This window comes from Centropristis striata, chromosome 3 (genome assembly GCF_030273125.1).
Source record: "Centropristis striata isolate RG_2023a ecotype Rhode Island chromosome 3, C.striata_1.0, whole genome shotgun sequence".
NCBI classification, from domain to species: Eukaryota; Metazoa; Chordata; class Actinopteri; order Perciformes; family Serranidae; genus Centropristis; species Centropristis striata.
This window is the reverse complement of record NC_081519.1, coordinates 13485477-13505123: the sequence shown is the minus strand read 5'-3', so window position 1 is coordinate 13505123 and position 19647 is coordinate 13485477. Positions and strand designations below refer to the sequence as shown.

The window sequence follows — 19647 nt, the reverse complement described above, 5'->3', positions numbered from 1 at the left end:
TTAATGTGACCACCCCATTACTGAGAGGGGTCCTTCCAGAATCAGGAAGGACAGAAGACATCTCTGGAGCAGGTGGACTGCACACAAGATCAGTTCTGTCTCAAATATTTTCATAATATTACTATTTCCGTGCAGTGTTGGAACTGGTCGTCTTAAGGTTGTCCTTTGGTACAACGCAGTTTAAGTTTTGATCTGAATATTTTTATCATTGTACATTGATTGATCATTGAAAATAATGTAAATTGATAAAAAATATTCATGACTAATATGCCTTGGGCTTATCTATCTTATCTGTCCAACATTCTCTGAATTAAATACTGACATTCTTTATTTTGTTGCACCGGTGGACACATTTTAGGACTACCACACCAAAAAGTTAATAATATGCTAAATATATGAAGAATTAGAAATGGACACATTCAGTTTTGAATTATTCACATATAAGGGAATATAATTATATGTCATTTGACATATATTTTTTGAATTATTCTGTTTTTCACTTTTCACGTCAACCACCCAGTTATAGTTATTGATTATTAGAAATCAACATTGAACACTCTTGTATGAACAGAACTGGGATTTTATGTTTCTCGTTTTTATTTCAGAGTACTGTGGAAGCTTTTTCCTCGTTAAGTAACTTAACATGTAACATGTAAATCCAAGATCTTCTGGTTCAACCGATACATCTTTATATGGAGTCACAGAGCTCATGTACAGCTGCAGTACAGGGTTAGCTTGTTTCTATTGCAACACTTGCTGAAATTAATGTTTTTATGTTGTGTTTCACTTTCTACAACACCTTTTAGTACGGCAGCTTCAACTGTCGATAAAAACTCTAACAAAGTTGTCCCTAAACCAAACGGACAGAAGGGTGTTAGTTTTTGAAATGCCACAGAGAAAAGGAGAAGAAACTACCAGGTAAAGGTCATGACTTTTTAAATCTTTGTCAGTTTGACTTGTAAGAGTTAAGGTCAAGTGCTCATTACTGTGAAGAATGCTATTATATGACTCATTTCCTCTCCTGCCTCAGCGCAGAATGCAGCGGGCTGGATTTTAACCGGCACATCGCTCGAACTCTGGCATCAGCTCACTAGTTATCCAATTTTTAGAATTCACTGTGAGCTTTGGCTGGTCTCTGTGACAACATTTATCCTCCAGTTATATATCTGGCCTCTTACACTGTCACTGTTGTGAGCCTTAACCCAACACTGATCATGGTCTGCCTACTACTTCCACTGACAGGCTACATAAATAGCATCATTCATTAACATCAGTAATCTGGAATTGGTGTTTTATGCGACCCATTCATGAATAGGTCGCATAAAACATCAATTATAGCGTGCACCCTGAACTTGTACAGCCCCAACACAGCAAATTACATTTCAGCTGTTTAATTTGTCCAATATAGAATAAACAGTCTATATATTAGCACACAAAAAAATGGCTAAAAGAGGCATAAGTAATTTATCAGGACGAAGATGGTTCCCATCAAATAAATGGTTGCTTCTAGACAGAAATCTGAAAATATTGTATAGAGATATTATCCTTATTGCTAACATCTGTCAGTGGTGCTGTAAAAAGCTGGTGTAATATGATAAGTGCTCTAGTGCCAAGAGGGTTTATTCCTCCCTTCACAACTTCTCAAATGCACTGACAAGTCGTCAGTGACTCAGCCTGGCGAGAGTGAGCGGGGAAGGTTAGCATGAATTAGCTCTCCACTGGTAAGCCACTGTGACGCTGCAGAAAAAAAAAAAAAGAAAAAAAAAAGGATGATATAATTAGCCGTCCTCTCCTTAGATAAGCCAAGGTCACCTCAGGCCATTCAATCAAGACCAGCTTATGATTTGACTGGCATAGATAACCTTGTTAATCTTCTGTGACTGGATAAACACTGAGTGATGCGAAGCTAAGGTTACAAACTAAGAGTTGAGCTTTTAATGGATGGTGGGATGGCTGTTAGGGTTACAGAGGATGCTTTCACACCTGGAGTTTAGTTCATTTGGTCCAGACCAAGAGGAAAAAAAAAAATTGTTCAGTTTCGGTTCACACTGATCTTTTTTTGGATGATGAAGATATGGCTGGTGTCATCCCGAGAAATATAGGTGACAGTATTTCCCTATAAAATAACTTTATGTGTGAAGACACTTCAAGGCCGCATCAGAAAGCTGAATATTAAAGCCATATTGTATCCTTTAAAAAATGTAATGAATGGTTTGTAGGAGGTTAGATAGAGCGGAGTGCATATCGCTATAGGGGGGAGAGGAACCGGTGGGAATAACGTGATCCTCCCACGCGCTACGTCCCACCGGGGAATCTCCCCGTCAGGTGACAAGAAGCGGTCTGCTAACTCCACATGTATCGGAGGAAGCATGTGACCAGTTCAGGGCTCTACCCAGACCGACAGGGACGAGGTAGCTCCCAGGATCCGATAGGAAAAACTGGGTGATAAATAAAATGGGTTACAAAATCGTGGGATAAAAATAAAAAATAAAAAAGATATAAAAGTAAACAGACACACCAGCAGCTCTGTGAGGCTGCTGACATGCATGCTCACAATGCTTTAGCACATTTGTGAATTAATGTTGTTGCGCTACAGATGATCGGCATTAAAATTTACAAAATGTTGTCTATTGAGATGATGGATAGACATTTCACAGGATAAGTGAAAACAAGATCTCCATCCTAAACGACACAATAGGTCAAATATATGTGCATTTGTCAAATGAGATCAAATGAGATTGAACCGATCGGTTGACGGCCGTTCTACCAACTGAGCCACAGCCGCCCCACGAGAGTCCGATGTCTGTTCAACCCATCCACCCGCCCCAAGTGCAACTTCCGTCATTTATAGTCAGCATCAACGTCATTCACAATTACTACAACCACTAGAGAGCTATGGAGGACAGTCTAAAATGTAAATATGGGTTATTTTGCTGCCTTTACAAATTATTTATAGCGCCGTTTTTGATGGAAGACCAGTCTCGATCTACTGGAGTGTCTGGATGAGAAGTCTGGGGATCACAATAGTATTCTTCTACAGGGCACCAAGGATATTATCAATCAAATAGTTGTTGAGATATTTTTGTTTAGACCAAAGTGTATCTGTAAATCAATTTACTAGTTTAGCAGACATTATCATTAAAATAATTGTGTCCTATGTCAATGCAAAAAATGTTCAACACAACATACTGACTACCAAAAGAAGTGAAATCTTTGTCATTGTATGCATTTGTTTTCATAATTTTGTATACAGTACATAAACACTGCCACACAGTTGAAGCTTGTTTTACTTTGACACAAATTCAAAAGGGCATCAGCTTTTAGTCACAAGAAATGGTACTTTGATGGGTGAGCACAAAAAAGTCACTGTAACAGGGAGGAAAAGCCAACAAAGCCTTGATTGACAATGACAGAACAATACATAAGAGGATGGGAACTTGACATCAGTTGTGAAGGGAAACAAGCTCTCTTTGTAGTTATAGATTTAAAGTCATGATATATAGATTCATGAATAAACTACATTAGATATACGTTTGTGTCTCCTGAGCTTTCGCACTCATCATTGCTCATTTGTTTTTCTGGGGGTGGCATCTGAACCTGGCAGATTCTCTGTCTGTCTATTTATCTCCACGATCCTCACTTTCCTCCTTTCCTGTTTTTCGGCTCACTCTGTGATATCCTTTATGAGTCACCTACAGGTCTGTGCTGCCGAGCACTGCAGTAATTACTCCCAAACAACTCATATCCAAAGCCATGGCAGGTTTATTTATATTTCAAACACAGGGCATATCAAAGTGCTTCACAAATGCAAAGAAGAATTCAAAAAATCAAAATAGACTAAAAGAACACCGATGGACAAATTAGCATAAAAGCGTAAATAAAGGATAAAAGCATAGGGAAAAGCAACACAAAAGCTTTACAGACTGGGGAAGTCATCCTTTTGCTCCAAACGTATTGCTCAAATTATATGTAACAATCATGCAAATCACACCATACCAGCACATACACTGTGAATACTGTGCATGAGTCTTTCACACACATAAACAAACACTTAAATCATTATTATACTGACCATCTCCACATGCAATTTAGCTTCAATCACAGAGGAGACAATAAATCAATTTTAAGAGCTGAACAAACTAATCAAAATCCAAATGAAGACTCAGGTCCGAAACCAAACTAACGCCGTCATGTGGTGTAACAGCAAACAGCAGAGTGCAATCAGACTCAACATCGTGTCAGGCAATTAGTGCGGGAAAGTAAACTCTGTGTATTCTGTTGCTATTTGGCTCCTTCACTCTTTCCAGTGTCATTAATTTGTGCCACGCTGTGTTATTTCTCCTGTGGTGAATGGAAATCAGCCCAGTGTAACAATGCAATTATGCATCACGGTTTACCCCGGCATGCACTGTATCTGCCTGTAAAATAATAATCTATCACATTTTTATGTAAATATACTCATGTTTTGTTAATACTGAAAGTTATACACAATGTGTATTTAGTTGCACTACTGAACAGGAAGTTTTATGTTTAGCAGTGAAAGACAGAAACTGCTGAAACTCAAACTTCACCAACACAAAATGCAAGGAAACAGAAATAGATGTGCCAAGAGGAAAATAAACTGAAGAGAAAAAGACTGATCCACTTCCCTGAACAATCAAAGCACTCAGACATGATAAAAATCACTGGGTGGTTATGCTTTTGCTAAAGATTGTAGTTGTACATTGCTTAATTAAGTTGCAGCTTCTGATGCTTGATTTATGCTCGATGGATCACTCGCTCCACCACAGGGGACGCCGTACCCGCGCATCCCACATCTTCTAGCTACCCAGAAAACAAATGGCTGGGAATAAGTCAGTGAATAGGAGGAATGGGGAGCCACACAGGGAGAAAAATGTCCTTTCTATTGTGACGGAGCTCAGTTGGCTGTCATCCTTTTGCAAACACAGAGAGGCCGACCTAAACTTAACTGCAGATGACCATAGCCCATTTCATAGTGCCGTCCCGCAAATGTCCCGCTATATAAGTTGCAGCTTCTGATGCTTGATTTATGCTCGATGGATCACTCGCTCCACCACAGGGGACGCCGTACCCGCGCATCCCACATCTTCTAGCTACCCAGAAAACAAATGGCTGGGAATAAGTCAGTGAACGAGAGAGCAGCAGTGACAGAGAGCAGCAGCCGCAGACAGAGAGCAGCAGCCGCAGACAGAGAGCAGCAGCCGCACAGAGAGCAGCAGCCGCTGAACGATCGAATCCCGAACAGCCAACAGTTTAATCTACAATTTGCTGACTCTTTACTCAACTTTACTCAACACAACACTATTTACACCTAAAGAGGAAGCAGGAGTAGTTTTCCTCCAAAACCGGAGCGCTTCCCTCCAAAACCGGAGCGCTTCCCTCCAAAACCGGAGCGCTTCCCTCCAAAAACCGGAGCGCTCCCTCCGAAACAAGCTCTCTGGGACAAGCTGGGTACAAACAGGGTGCTATCATGGCTCCACTCACCTCACCATCCTGTGACAGCTGCACCCACCTCGCCGAGAAAGTCACCGAGCTTGAAGGACGCATTTCCAACCTGTATCAGATCCGCGAGGCTGAGCTGTTAATGGACACGGTCACCTTCGATCCACCGGGACCTGAAGCCACTGCCCCTGCAGCTGCCACTTCTCCTCCGGGCATCAACCTCCACGATCGCTGGATGTGCCAAGGTGCCAAGCCCAAAGCTCAGAGCTTCTCCACCCCATCTGCACCTGAATCCTGGTCGCTTATCACCAGTCATCACAGGCGAGGGCGCCGCTCCTCTCCCGCACATAAACATTACATCCACTTGGAAAACAGATTTTCCCCTCTTCAAGATGACTCTACTCCCCCTGCAGAGGAGCCCCGACTCTCTCCTCCGGCTCCACACCTGTTACGCAGCTCCATGCCGGTGTTTACACCCGCGCCGCAGCGTATGTCTCGAAAACCTGAGGCAACGAGACCCGTGTCCCAGGTGGAGTTTCAGCAGCCCTCTGCCACGCGACGTCTGGGCTCGTCCCTCTCTGGTCCGGCGCGGGTAGCTCGGCACCCCGTGGAACACAGCGCCTCCACTTCCACAAACGCCCGCTCCAGCTTGAGGAAATCGCTCGGCTCCCGCTCCGAGAGGGGGCCTCAGTCAGCGTGTGCGCGCCACTCCAGACCGCCGCTTCTTTTTTCCCGTGGGTCTGGGAAGCAACAGGCTGCTGAGGATATTCCCGACGACCGCTCCTCTGTTCTTGTTGTTGGAACTTCCATGGTCCGACATGTGGAGATTAGCAGATGCAGCACTTCCTGCCACCCAGGTGCGCTCGTCCAGGACATCAATGACGTCATCCCGCAGCTACTCTCTCAACGTCCGTCATTCTCCACTGTGGTTGCTCACGTTGGTACGTGCGACCTCAAAATACAGCAATCAGAGAAGCTTAAGGACGACTACATCTCCCTCATAAGCACCATCCTAGACTCCAACAAACAGTGTGTAGTTTCTGGCCCCTTTGCTCCCCCCTGTTTTGGTGATGTAAAATTTAGCCGACTCAGACAACTCCATATCTGGCTTAAAGGATACTGTCGCAGCCGAGACATCCCATATGTGGACAACTTCACCTCCTTTCTCAACAGAACTGACCTCTTCAAAAATGACCGTCTGCACCCAAATCTCATCGGATCTCGCCTCCTATCCTTGAACATTGATCTCACCCTGCACTCCTGCATGGCTTACTCTGGTTGACGGTCAGTGATTCCACACTCAAACCACTATAGCGGTCCAGTGACAGTCTCATCTATCCCTGTTATTATAAACCTTAGGCCTAAGAAATGCACTTCTGATCTCACCAGCTCAGCGAATCACAGTAATCTAATCCATATCCCTCCAGTTGTCAGCCCCTCACACAGCAACGCACCTCAAATAATAAAAATGGCTCTTTTAAATGTCAGGTCACTTACAAATAAATCATTTTTAATAAATGAACTCATTAGTACCCACAGTCTAGATTTCACTCTACTAACTGAAACCTGGTTGGATAAAAACGGAGCCACTACACTCATTGAGACTGCACCTCCGAACTTCAATTTCCTCCATACCACTAGAACTGATAGGAGAGGTGGTGGAATTGCTGCCGTCTTCTCAGACATTTATGTCTGTAAGGAAGTCCACCTTGGTGATTACATATCATTTGAATACCTTGCCTTGTCAGTGCATTGCAAAACTACAATCTTAATAATAACTGTTTACCGTCCACCAAAATCCAAATGTGGATTTCTGGAAGAATTCTCCCAGCTATTATCTAAGGTTTCAATTGATTATGACTGTCTTATTATAACTGGTGACTTTAATATTCACATTGACAATGAAACTGACCCAGATGCCATAAACTTTGTTAGTCTGCTGGAGGCATTCGACCTCTCCCAACATGTCCGTGGACCTACCCACAATAAAGGACATACTCTGGATCTTGTCATCTCAAAAGGACTCAACATTACAACACCTCTTGTTGTAGATATAGCTTTTTCCGATCACTGTTGCATTTACTTTGATGTTTCTGCTTGCCCTGTACAACGTCAAAATTCTCAATTACTCAAAAGACGCATAATTAATGACAATACAATTGAAAGCTTTCACAAAACTATAAATGAGTTGTCGTTGTCCATGACATCTTCAACTGGGGATCTTGTGGACAACTTCAACTCAAAAATACAGAATGTATTCAACAAAATTGCACCGCTTAAATCTAAATATGTAAAAAAACAAAAAGCTCCCTGGAGAATACAACAAAGCAATTAAACAAGCCAGACAATCATTCTTTTCTAAAATCATCAATGAAAATATTAATAATAGTAAAGTGCTTTTCTCCACTGTTGACAGACTTGTTAACCCACCTTCCATCATTCCTTCAGAAATATTGTCCTCAGTAAAATGTGATCAATTTGCTTTTTTCTTTAATAACAAAATCATTACTATTAGACAAAACATTACTGCCCTAAAACCTACAACTGAACTTGCCCTCCCTTTCTCCAGAAACTCCACCTGTGTCATGCCTCATTTTAACTGTTTAAATCTGAAAGAACTTGGTGATATTGTTGGTCAGCTCAGGTCCTCCACCTGCTGCCTGGATCCCCTCCCAACTGCATTTTTCAAAAATGTTTTTAACTGCTTAGCACCAGAGGTTTTACATATCATTAACACGTCTCTTCAGTCAGGTATATTTCCCACATCACTAAAAACAGCTGTCATCAAACCACTTCTGAAGAAAAACAATCTGGATCAAAGTGTCATTGCAAATTACAGGCCCATCTCCAACCTACCATTCCTCAGTAAAATACTTGAAAAAACAGTTTACATTCAGCTCAAGAATTATCTAGCATCAAATAGCCTCTTAGATACGTATCAGTCTGGATTCCGTCCCCACCATAGCACAGAAACAGCACTTATTAAAATCCTAAATGATCTACATATAAACACAGACTCCAAAAAAATTTCCATTCTTGTTCTACTTGACCTTAGCTCTGCATTCGACACCATTGACCACAATATCTTACTGGAAAGACTTGAAAGGTGGGTTGGTTTATCAGGCCCAGTTCTAAACTGGTTCAGAACCTACCTTCAGGACAGACAGTTTTACGTTTCCATCGGTGAATTTCATTCAAACAAAATGAACATTACATGCGGGGTACCACAAGGGTCAATTCTAGGACCACTACTGTTTAATCTTTACATGCTTCCACTCTCACATGTCATACGCAAACATAAAATAAGTTATCATAATTATGCAGATGATTCACAACTTTACATTTCACTACACCCCGATGACCTATCACCCATAACATCCCTCACTCAGTGTATCAAAGACATTAATCAATGGATGTCACACAATTTTTTACAACTAAACAAAGACAAAACAGAAATACTCATCTTTGGTGCACAGGCTCATAGACTGAAAATTGCAGCACACCTCAACTCTCTCTCCCTTGACAGCAAAACTGAAGCAAGAAATCTGGGTGTAATTATCGACAGCAATTTAAATTTCAGAAGTCATATCAACCACATCACCAGATCATCTTTCTACCATCTCAAAAATATCTCTAAATTGAGAGGCTTTCTGTCAAAATCTGACTCAGAAAAATTAATCCACGCATTTATAACAAGTAGACTAGATTACTGTAATGGTTTATTCACTGGAATCTCCAAATCAAGCATTCAAAGGTTACAACTAATTCAAAATGCAGCTGCACGTATTCTCACTGGCACCAAGAAATATCAACACATTACACCCGTTCTTAAGTCCTTGCATTGGTTACCCGTTAGAACAAGAATTGATTTCAAAATACTGCTCCTGGTTTATAAAGCACAACACGGCCTTGCACCTCAGTACATCACAGATATGCTCATCACCTACACCCCAGCAAGAACACTTCGGTCAACAGGCAGTGGCAACTTACTCATCCCTCACACCAGATCCAAAGAAGGAGAAGCAGCTTTTAGTGTTTATGCCCCAAGAAAGTGGAACACCCTGCCTGACACAGTTAAACTTGCCACATCAGTAGCCATTTTTAAAAACAGATTAAAAACCTATCTTTTCTCTACAGCATTTGGTTGAATTGTGTGCATGTGTGGTTGTGGGAGTGGGTGCACATGTGTGAGTAAGTAAGTGTATATGTGGTGAATATGGCATGGCTTGTCTACCTGCACTCTTCAATTAATTTGTAATCGATTTGTTTGATTTTTCTGTGTTTTTTGTTGTTGTTGTTGTTTTAAACTGTAATTATGTGTATTGTGAAGCACATTGAGTCTGCCTTGTGCATGAAATGCGCTCTATAAATAAAGTTGAATTGAATTGAATTGAATATATTGCCGGAAAGATCTGTGCCGGCTTTTCGCCTTAGGGTGTTCAAAGTGACATGCGACAGAGCAGCAGCAGGGCTGCACAGTAGCACAGTGCTAATAGGCTACATAGTTAGCTCTGTAGCAGTACAGTGTGTATGTGCTGCAGCAGTATGTGTTCAGTTAGCAACCTCCGTTTGTTTACAACAAGCACCGGACACTCTGTGCACAATTAGCGATTCCAGTTTGTCTAAATCAGCAGCAGACACCACATGTACAGTTAGCATGCAGCTTTGTTTACAATAACCGCCAGGAGCTGTGCCAAGTTAGCGACGGCGGCCGCAGTGAACAGTGATTGGATGACTGTCGGACCAAGTGGGAGATGTGTATTAGACGTCACACGTCACATCAAATGTCCCGGCTTGCCGGGATGTCCCGTTCATAGTGGTCCCGCTTCCAGCAGTCCCCCCAATTTCCGCCTCTGTGACTACCTCTGGAGGCGGAAAATTCTGTTATGTTTGCTAGTTACAGTTCAAGGCAAGTATGGTTCATTTGAAGTCTCACAAATTTCAATATAAAAGAGTTGAACAAAAAAGTTGAAAAATAACTTTAAATAAAGTTATCGGGGCTGAGGAAATGTCTCATGCCAATAACCCCAGTGATACTTCCCAGTCAGCACAGATGAGGTGCTGAATGCAGCTGTCAGTCAGTCTTCAAATTTAGTGTTACTTCTGACAATGACAGGAAAAAAAGTGGTGGTATAACGATGACTGTGTGAAAGCACTGTTCAACACTTCCAATATGATGGCGCATTTATGAAGACATCACATCGGTGTGTCTTTGACAACGTGAAGATACATGAGAACCAAAGTGAGCGAAGACAAAAATGGAACAAAATAAACCTTAATCTGTGTTATGAACTGAACTGTGAATTTTGTGAACCAGTCGACCCTTTCTTTCTTTTTCAAATGGTGTACACAGTTTCATTGTTTCTGGCAACATAGCCCCACACACACACACACACACACACACACACACACACACACACACACACACACACACACACACACATTCACAGAGTGACAGAGAGAGATGAAGTGAGGAAGAGTGGTTATTTCTGGAGGTAATGGAGAGCAGTGAGAGAGCCATGAAAGTGTTTAAAAGCATTTTACTGATCACTGGGGGGTGTTGAGGTCGAGCCCCGATTAATTTGAGCACAGCACAGAATTTTTTCTGAGTTTATGGGGAAGGCCGGGTGCTGTGTGTGTGTGTGTGTGTGTGTGTGTGTGTGACAGACACATTATCAGAATGTAAAACATGGGATTATGGAACTGTGTTTGGGAAAGAACATGAGTGAATGATACTTTTATTCACTACTCACTATGATGGATTTTACTAATTGGATTAACAGCACAGATCAAAATTATGCTGTCAGAATCACAGCAAAAGTAAAAAAATATTCTATGCATTTTTGTATCTCATTCTATTACACCCTGCCATTACATCTCATCTCTTTAAACTCAGCAGAAATCGTTGGTTAATTTCCTGCCATTTGCACCCCGAGGAGACATGTATACCAATTCTACTGAGGGATTCTCTAAAGATACAGACAACACTAAACTGGGAAAAACCGAAAAAAGAAAATCAGCAGACTACTAATGGGTTACTGTAAGTAAGGAGAATAAAAAGTTTGCCACAAAATGTCATAAAAATTAACTCTGTCCACTTTTCTAATTCAGAGGAAAGATCCAGTTTATGTTGACTCAGATCTATATAATATCTGAGTAATATGAAACTGTCTACATTTATATTTTTGAGCTAAGTATTGTAATAAACTGTGAAAAAGTGAAAGTAAATGTCAGAGGCTGACAATGTGTAATTTATCAGTCAGACAAGTTCTCCACCTGCATTGCACAGGCAACACAGATGGCATTATTATGCAGCATTCACAGACAGTATCAAAGTGAATCTATTCATCTCAACACAATGTGTGTGTGTACTGCGTATGTGTGTGTGTGTGTGTGTGTGCGGGTGAAATAGAGAGGGAGAGATGATTACCGAGGCATTGTGAGTAGATTTAACAACGACATTGAACACAGAGGTGGGCCTCCGCTCGGCTTGTTCTTGTGTCCTTTAATTTCATTTTTCCACTCGGTTCTCTGGTGGGGGGCCGTGCATCTTAATGAGCTCTGTCCAGCTGGGAAGTGGTCTCACTGCTAATAAAGAGCAATTCTATCACGCTGTTAGAGACGTGGAAGGAGAGGAGGGGGGGCAGAGGGAAATATTTTCAGGTGAAGTGAGTTCTTATAGAATTTATAGTGAATCAGAATAACGACCTACATTCTAACTCAAGCAAAACTCTCCAATATTTGACATTTTGGAAAATACATTCATTCGTTTCTTGTCAAAAGTAAGATGCAGAGATTGATAACCATGGTGGGAAAAAAATATTCAGATCCCTTCAGTAAAAGTACTAATACCACACTGAAATTACTCCACTACAGGTAAAAGTCCTGCATTCACAACTTACAAATGTATCAGCATCAAAATGTACTTAAAGTATCAAAAGTAAAAGTAGTTATTATGCAAAATGGTCTCACTCAGATTGTTTTAAATACATATTCTAAATATATTATTAGATTAATATTTTTAATGCATTTCCATAAGCAGCCTTTTAATTTGCCAAAGATGGGGCTTATCTCAACTACTTAATATTCTGTTATGAGGTTTAATTAAAACAAAATGTATAATCACTTTGAATGTATGATGTTTTTTAATGTTACATTTCGAGCTGTAAAGTAACTAAAGCTGTCAGCAAAATGTAGGAGTGAAAAATACAATATTTATTTACACAGTCTATGCTTGAAACGTAGTGAAGTATGGGTATAAAGTAAAGTACAAGTACCTCAAAATTGCATTTTAGTACAGTACATAAGTAACTGAAGCTACAGGCAGAAGATGGTTAGCTTAGCCTAGCTTAGCATAACAACTGAAAGAACTGGAAGTTGAAACTTTAGATGGTCGGCAACTGATTGGAGGGAAAATACCATGATCCGTTAGCAAAATGACTATATGAATAGCTCTTGTTATCAATATTATTATTATTATTATTAATAACAATAATAATAATAATAATAATATCTTGTTCACTTGGCATTCCTCCTCTCCATTCTAACAGAGGAAGTCAGTCTGTGTCTGTTAGTCTAGTCTGCCTGACTCTTGATCCTCTATCTGACGGGTTGTGTATGTGAGAATCTATAACCCCGACCACGGCTCTGAATGGCAGTAGCCTCACTGTGCTGCATATTGATAAATCCATGGTGCTGTCCATGGTGCTTAAGTAGCAGCAGGATTTGTTATTGCGACTTTTTCTCTAAGTCCCACCCTTCTGTCAGTTTCATCTGAATATTCAGAGGCAAAAGAGTTGTTCATGGGGCAGTTCATCAGGAAGGAACTGGTCCCGTACCCCCTGTTAAAAAGAACAAATCACTCACTGCAAAGGGTTATGTGCTGGACTGATTCTTGGCCGAGGATTCTGTTGATATCTTGTTACTTATGCTGTCAGGAAGAGGTCTGATTAGTATTAGATGCCAGTAGAACATAAAGAGAAACACGTGTACAGGGCGTCTGGCAGCTGAGGTCATCCCAAATCTGATTTGAAACCAAAAACAGATCTGGATTCATTCCAACGGTCATCAAGAAATTCTGACCTCACAAATTTCAATCAAATTCTGAAGGTAAACCTAAAACTGTGGCCTGACAGACATCCTTTCACTCTTCCAGGTTCCCAGGTCTGTGCTCCCACCGTTATGTTGAAGCAGCTGAGAGCTTGACCCCCGCTCACCGAGACACATCCTTTGACTGCGGCCATTTTCTCACCATTACATTTAGCGGTGGGCCTGTGCCTGCCAGAGACGGGGGGCTGGTTGCTGAGGCTATCATTCATAGCAGAGGAGGAGGAAAGGATTAAGGCCACTGAGAAAGAGCAGGAGAGAGAGGGGTCTGCATCTTAATGCAGGTCTGAGTGTGGAACAGCCTTGTTATGAGATGGCTCTGTGGAGAGGGAGGAAGATGCAGCGGCTGGGTGCGTTGGAAGGTGGGGGGGCCAGGATTAGGGTGAGGAAAAATCAAATGCAGGAAAAAATGAGGAGAAGACTAAAGGACCAAGGAATGCATGCACATTATACACAAAGAACATGCTGTACGGTGTAAAAAAAGACTGCACGTGTTACTATTGTACATGTAATGTTAATTCAAGCATTGCCATATGGAGCAGACTTTGGCATCAGGGAAAAATATTTTGTTTTGCTACCACTGGTGCCATTTAACCCAACTGAGTCTTGGGCCATTTTGTCCATTTTTCAATACTTCTCATTCTTCCTGTATACACCACTTTAAGAAATGTTTATTATACCATATTGGTATCAGCACAACTTCACCTCGATAATTATTTTTTTCATATTGACTTACCGGATCAACAAAAAAAACCCAGAAAATTGGATAAAAAATGTTTTTATACTTTCAAAAACACAATCATGCTAAGTTTTGCAAATGTGAACACAGGTTGTTAATATAACATATACGAGGTCAAATGAGGATGTATATTTTCATCCTAATTATACTAAAAACTATTTGATTTCATGTTGTGACATCATGGAGAATTCATGTGATCTGCGTGATCAAGTGTTCATTTTCTTATCCCGTTTTTTTTTTTCCAGCCAAAATAAGTTTAAAAGCCTTTTCTGACAAATTTAAATCATTTATTTGTTTACTCTAGAAAAAAAAAATCTGCTATCTAAAATGAATCAGTCAGTATGTTTCATTTAACAAGAGAATTTGTTTTCTGTCGTTGGTTTTTTGTGGGTGTCTGTTATGAAAAAATGAAAATGTGTCACACTAAGTTTAAACAACATAAAGTTGTAAACGTAGAATTTCTCCAATCTCCCAGCCGATGAAACCTCAGGCAGTACAAAGTAAAAAGTGACATCAAATGCCTGAATAGATGAATTTGACTTCGGGGAAAAAAAAAAGTCTCTTATCAACATTTGAATGTTGGGACCAAGAAATCATTTCAGTCAGACAGAGAAAAACATTTCAGACACTTCAAAGGGCTTCTGCATTACAATCAGACACAATCCAGCACTCATACAGACACACACATACAAATAAACATGAGGACGCACAAACATAAACCTTACATGGATCTATCGTAACAGCATTTCACACTCAGTTGGCCTCCTTCAGTCATGGCTGTTTGCGCTCACACTCTGGTAGATTAGAAAGGAAAGAAACAGATCTTCTCTCAGCCAAAACAGCTGAAAAAGTAAAAATCTCCTGACGATCACGACAAAGTAATTGCTGTTGCACGTGGGAATTTAATCGAGGTAACTAAAAAATGTGACAGTCTTCTGGGTATTCAGTCTGTTGATCGCTTTAAGCTATCTGATGGATGCTGCTTGTTTACGCAAATAAAATAACCACCTGACACACACATCTAAATCCCCTTTCCATTTGCTGAGTCTGGATGTATGCTTACATCGAGTCCTTAGAGTGGGAAGAGGGACGTTAGCATATGTTTGACCACTGGTCCAACAAACACATCAATCAACACACACAACAAGCTTTGTTCCGTAGCTGGCATTGACATGGAAATATGAGAATCGTTTTAATGTCTCCCTGGTATACATTTGTTGGCCGTAGGTGGGTGTTGTGCATAACTTTATTATGGTCATTAGCAGATCTTTGGAAAAGTGCATAATTATCCTTGGGGTTCCGCAGAGTTTAAGCACTGCAGATATAAAATGTGGCGAGCCGCAGTGTGGAGAATCTCCTCAGTGGATGCTTATTTGAATGCATAGCATGCATTTCAAACAGGCAGCAAAAAAACATTGACAAATAAGTTTGCACAATTTGTATATCTTCTACCACGTCTGACCAAGATCCTCATTTGGTATTGCATCATCTGATTTTCATGTACTGATTAGCATTAATGCGCTTTTCTAAAAATAAATATCTTCCCCTAACTGTAAGCGATTTGCTTGCCAAAACTCGACCATATTTACTTTGCACAAACACCACAGGAGTACTTAATTAAAAAAAAAAAAACTGCCAGTGAATGTCCAAAAATATCAAAATCAACGCACAAATTTTGCACAACCCTTCTGTTTGACAAGTGGGTTGTAATCCCCTGCATAAGTCCTTAACTTGAAGGTGCACGAAACAGATTCTTTTTGCAAAGTTAACGAGCGTCACGGCAACCATAGTAGCACGTCATGTTGTGTGCAGAATTACAACAGCCTCTGTGGTAAAGCTCCCCCTTGCCAGCCTGAACCTCTGCCAACCCTAGTATCCAAGCGCAGCACAGATAGCATGGCTATTAGCTGCGAGGCAGGTGAAAAAAGGGTTTGGCACCCATTCCTAAGCCTGCCACCTCCGGGGAAGTGAGACGTAAGGTTTAATTAGAGTGGATGGTCTTGGGTTTTGGACTCGTGGAGGAGGCTTTAATTGATGTCAAAAGTGTCTTACTTGCATGTCAGCTTTACCCACACTACACTGCTTTGATTTCAAGCTGTGAAAGTGGGAGGCTTGGGGTTGGAGTTGAAGTCTTTTTTTTTTTTTAAGATTGAATCAGCAAGTTTGTGCTAAAATGTGGATTTCTGACAGGTAAGAAAGCAAGGAGAAAGAACTGCAGCAGTGACAGTGACTTAATCGTTTTCCAAAATGACATTCTGTTTAGTGACTGATAGCGTTACATTGAGTAATCAGCAGATGGGTGTGAATTGTGCCACGACTTCATTTGAATGACAAACAAGCCTTTCATTCAGTTTGACTGGCCTTCATGACAATCACTGCAGCTTCCTGATCAAATTACTGAATTGCTCGGTATAATTCAGTTTACTCATAATATCCCGGTTGATTTTCTTGCATCTCAACCAGCTTATAATAAAAGGAAATTACAGCTTTTTGTCAAATTCTTGGCAAACAAAGAAAAAAAATGGGGTTGTCTGGTATTTTCACTGTGAATTATTCAGTTTTGACATTGCTGGTTATACTTGCCGACTGCTATGAAAGGTAAATAAACACTTTATCAAAGCAGGCACAGATTCTTCATCCAGAACAACCTGTGACAATAATGTAAATAGATGTGAAGCTGTGATCTATTCCTTAAAGCTTTCTAAAGAACAAGTAGAAAAAGGACACCGAGATATGAAAGATTTGATTTCTTCTGCAGACACGGATTCCAACTGTGGGGAATGACGACATCTTATCTCTCTAGTGAGGCCGTTTAAATATAGACTTCTGCTACTTTATCTGTTTCTGCAGCTCCACAGTATGCTGATACATGATCATAGAATTCTTTTTATGTTTTCATCCTTGAACTTCAGCACCAGTGACATCAACTTTTTTCTTCTTCTATAAGACACCAACGTTATAACTCATATTTACTGCAGTCACATTAAAGCATCCACTTAAATATTAATTATGACTGAGCCCATACACTCCAGAAACTCCATGGTACACTCTGCAGAAACACAAGAGGGGAAAGATGTTTTTTTCCCACCCGTTTCCCCATATTGCCTTCATCCCTCTATTGATGCAATATGGTGTAATCTAGCCTCCTCCCTGACTGAGCAGTGGAATACACACCTCCAACTCTGCAGATATTTAATACAGGACTGCTCTATACATTATAAATGGCCCTCTGCAATATACCGTCCTTCTAAAATGAAGTCACTGCGCAAATAGAGAAAATAGAAATGACCTGTCCTTGCAATACCGCCGGGTATATTTCTGTTCTGGTGCTTTTTCTTTCTGTCCATAAAATATGTCATATGAAACACAGGCAGTCTTAATACACTTAAAGTCCACCTCCAGTTGTTTTAAAGTTTGTAAAAAATATTGATTAATACTTTGTTTAACATAGATTTCCTACATGAAAAGTAAAAGAGCGCATCTACTGTTTCTCCCTCATTGGGAAATTCTGGCTCTGGCCTCGACCCTGCCCAGCCGTGCTGCCTGCTTTAGGTTGACCAGTAAAAGAGCAGTGCCCATCAAAATGGCAGGCTGCGTGCGATCTGTAGATGGTTTTGGCGTCTGGTCTATTTTCTCTAGAAGATAAAAGATTGGAGCAATTCAGATGGACTAGCAGATGTTTCAGAAAGGTAAGTGCTGTTAGCATCTTTTATTTGTTTATGTTGTTTGTTAGCTTGTAACTGGAAGTGGCCGACACAGCGTTAGTGGTTGTAGAACAGACAATACAATCTACTTTTTGCTGTCACCACTAAAAGGTCAGCTATGTGCTGTGTTTCAGGGGTTTTTTTTACGGTTTTTGCTTGGCTTTTTAAGTTGTGACGTACCTAATCTAGCTTGCCCGTACGTTTCATATTTTAGTGCACGGTCATCTCTCGCTTCAATAGAGGAATGTGAGCAAACTTCGGTCAGATACGAGTCACTACAGTCAAAGTGAGATGTTTAAGGGGACATATACATAAGAAGAACTTGTTTCTGAGTAAAGGGGATCTTTAAACAAACAGATAACCTTGTTCTAAGGTCGAAGAGGTCACTGTGTACAGCACACAAGAGCAAATCAAGAGGAAGTGCAGGAATGTCAGCAAATTAATCATAAAAATGAACACAAACTGTTAAAATGGGACACGAGATGATGGATGTGACAGTGAAGTGCAAAGATAAAAAATTGTATCAAATAATATCCAATGTAGCTGTGGACTGATGTGCTTTCTTTTTGTGTGGACATGTGCGTGTGTGCATGTGTGACAGAGACAAGCAGAGAGGGCAGAGTGCCGCTGAGAGTGATGAGATGCGATGAGACACAGTTTGAGTGAGTGCATACTAGCAGGAGGGAGAGAGAGGTAGAGTGTGTGAAAGTGGATGAGAGAGCAAGAGAGGGAAGATGGACACAAATGGCTATGAGTTAGCATGGCCTGCTAGTTTTTTTCTGTCTTTTTTTTTTTTTTTTTCTTTTTACAGCTGAAGCAAATTGAGGCCACTAACGCAGCAGTTAGGCTGCTTTTCAGGTCACTCAGAAAGCTGTGCTAAAAGGGTAGCTAGACCTAAATCCATTGTTAATTTGATGGAATGAAAGACACTGCAACCTACTAAAGGATCCACGCATGTTGTAGTACATCAAATGATTATAACTTGTCTCATGTCATCCATACAGTGGAGCCACACTGGAGTTAATTTGATTAAACGGTTGGGAAAAAATACTATTGATTTATCTTGATTCATATCCCTGGCTGAGCACAGCTGGATCTGGACCAGTCAGTGGTGTTGTGTCATTTAAAGTGCCAAACCAGATGCTTCTTCTTATTCATACTAGTCAGTTTATCACAGTTTACTGTCAATATCTCTTCTTGTTTTTGTAACATCTTCTCTATCCTCAATATTTCTGAGCTGGCCCCTGCTCATCCACGTTGTGGTAAAGTGAGTGACTGCTGAGTGGACGGAGCTGGATGGGTGATTCATTTGAGTTTGTGGATTTACTGACCTTGTAAATGTGGGACTCATTGGGAGTCTGAGCTAAATCATCGTCTCTGGGAGGAGGGCTAAATGTTAGGATGCTCCAGTGGCCACATGGCAGCCATTTCTCATTTTTTGTGTCCCTTGAAAGACACCCAAATTTATCATTATTTCGCAGAAAACCAATCTTCCACTAAATACTTTTAACACGGCAACTCAGAAGGTCTTTCACAATTCTCAGTGCAGCAAGAAGAGTAAAAGACTGCTTGATTCCTTCCTCTCTCAAGTGTTTTTGACCAATAAAATGGTACCTCTTGATGTTCAACAGTGGG

General features: G+C 40.7%; 1 protein-coding gene across 1 annotated transcript in view; it reads right to left on the bottom strand.

Moving 5' to 3' along the window:
• dlgap4b (discs, large (Drosophila) homolog-associated protein 4b) overlaps positions 1-19647 on the bottom strand; it is a 147741-nt gene that overhangs the window by 127222 nt on the left and 872 nt on the right. The gene's annotated exons all lie outside the window — the stretch shown is intronic.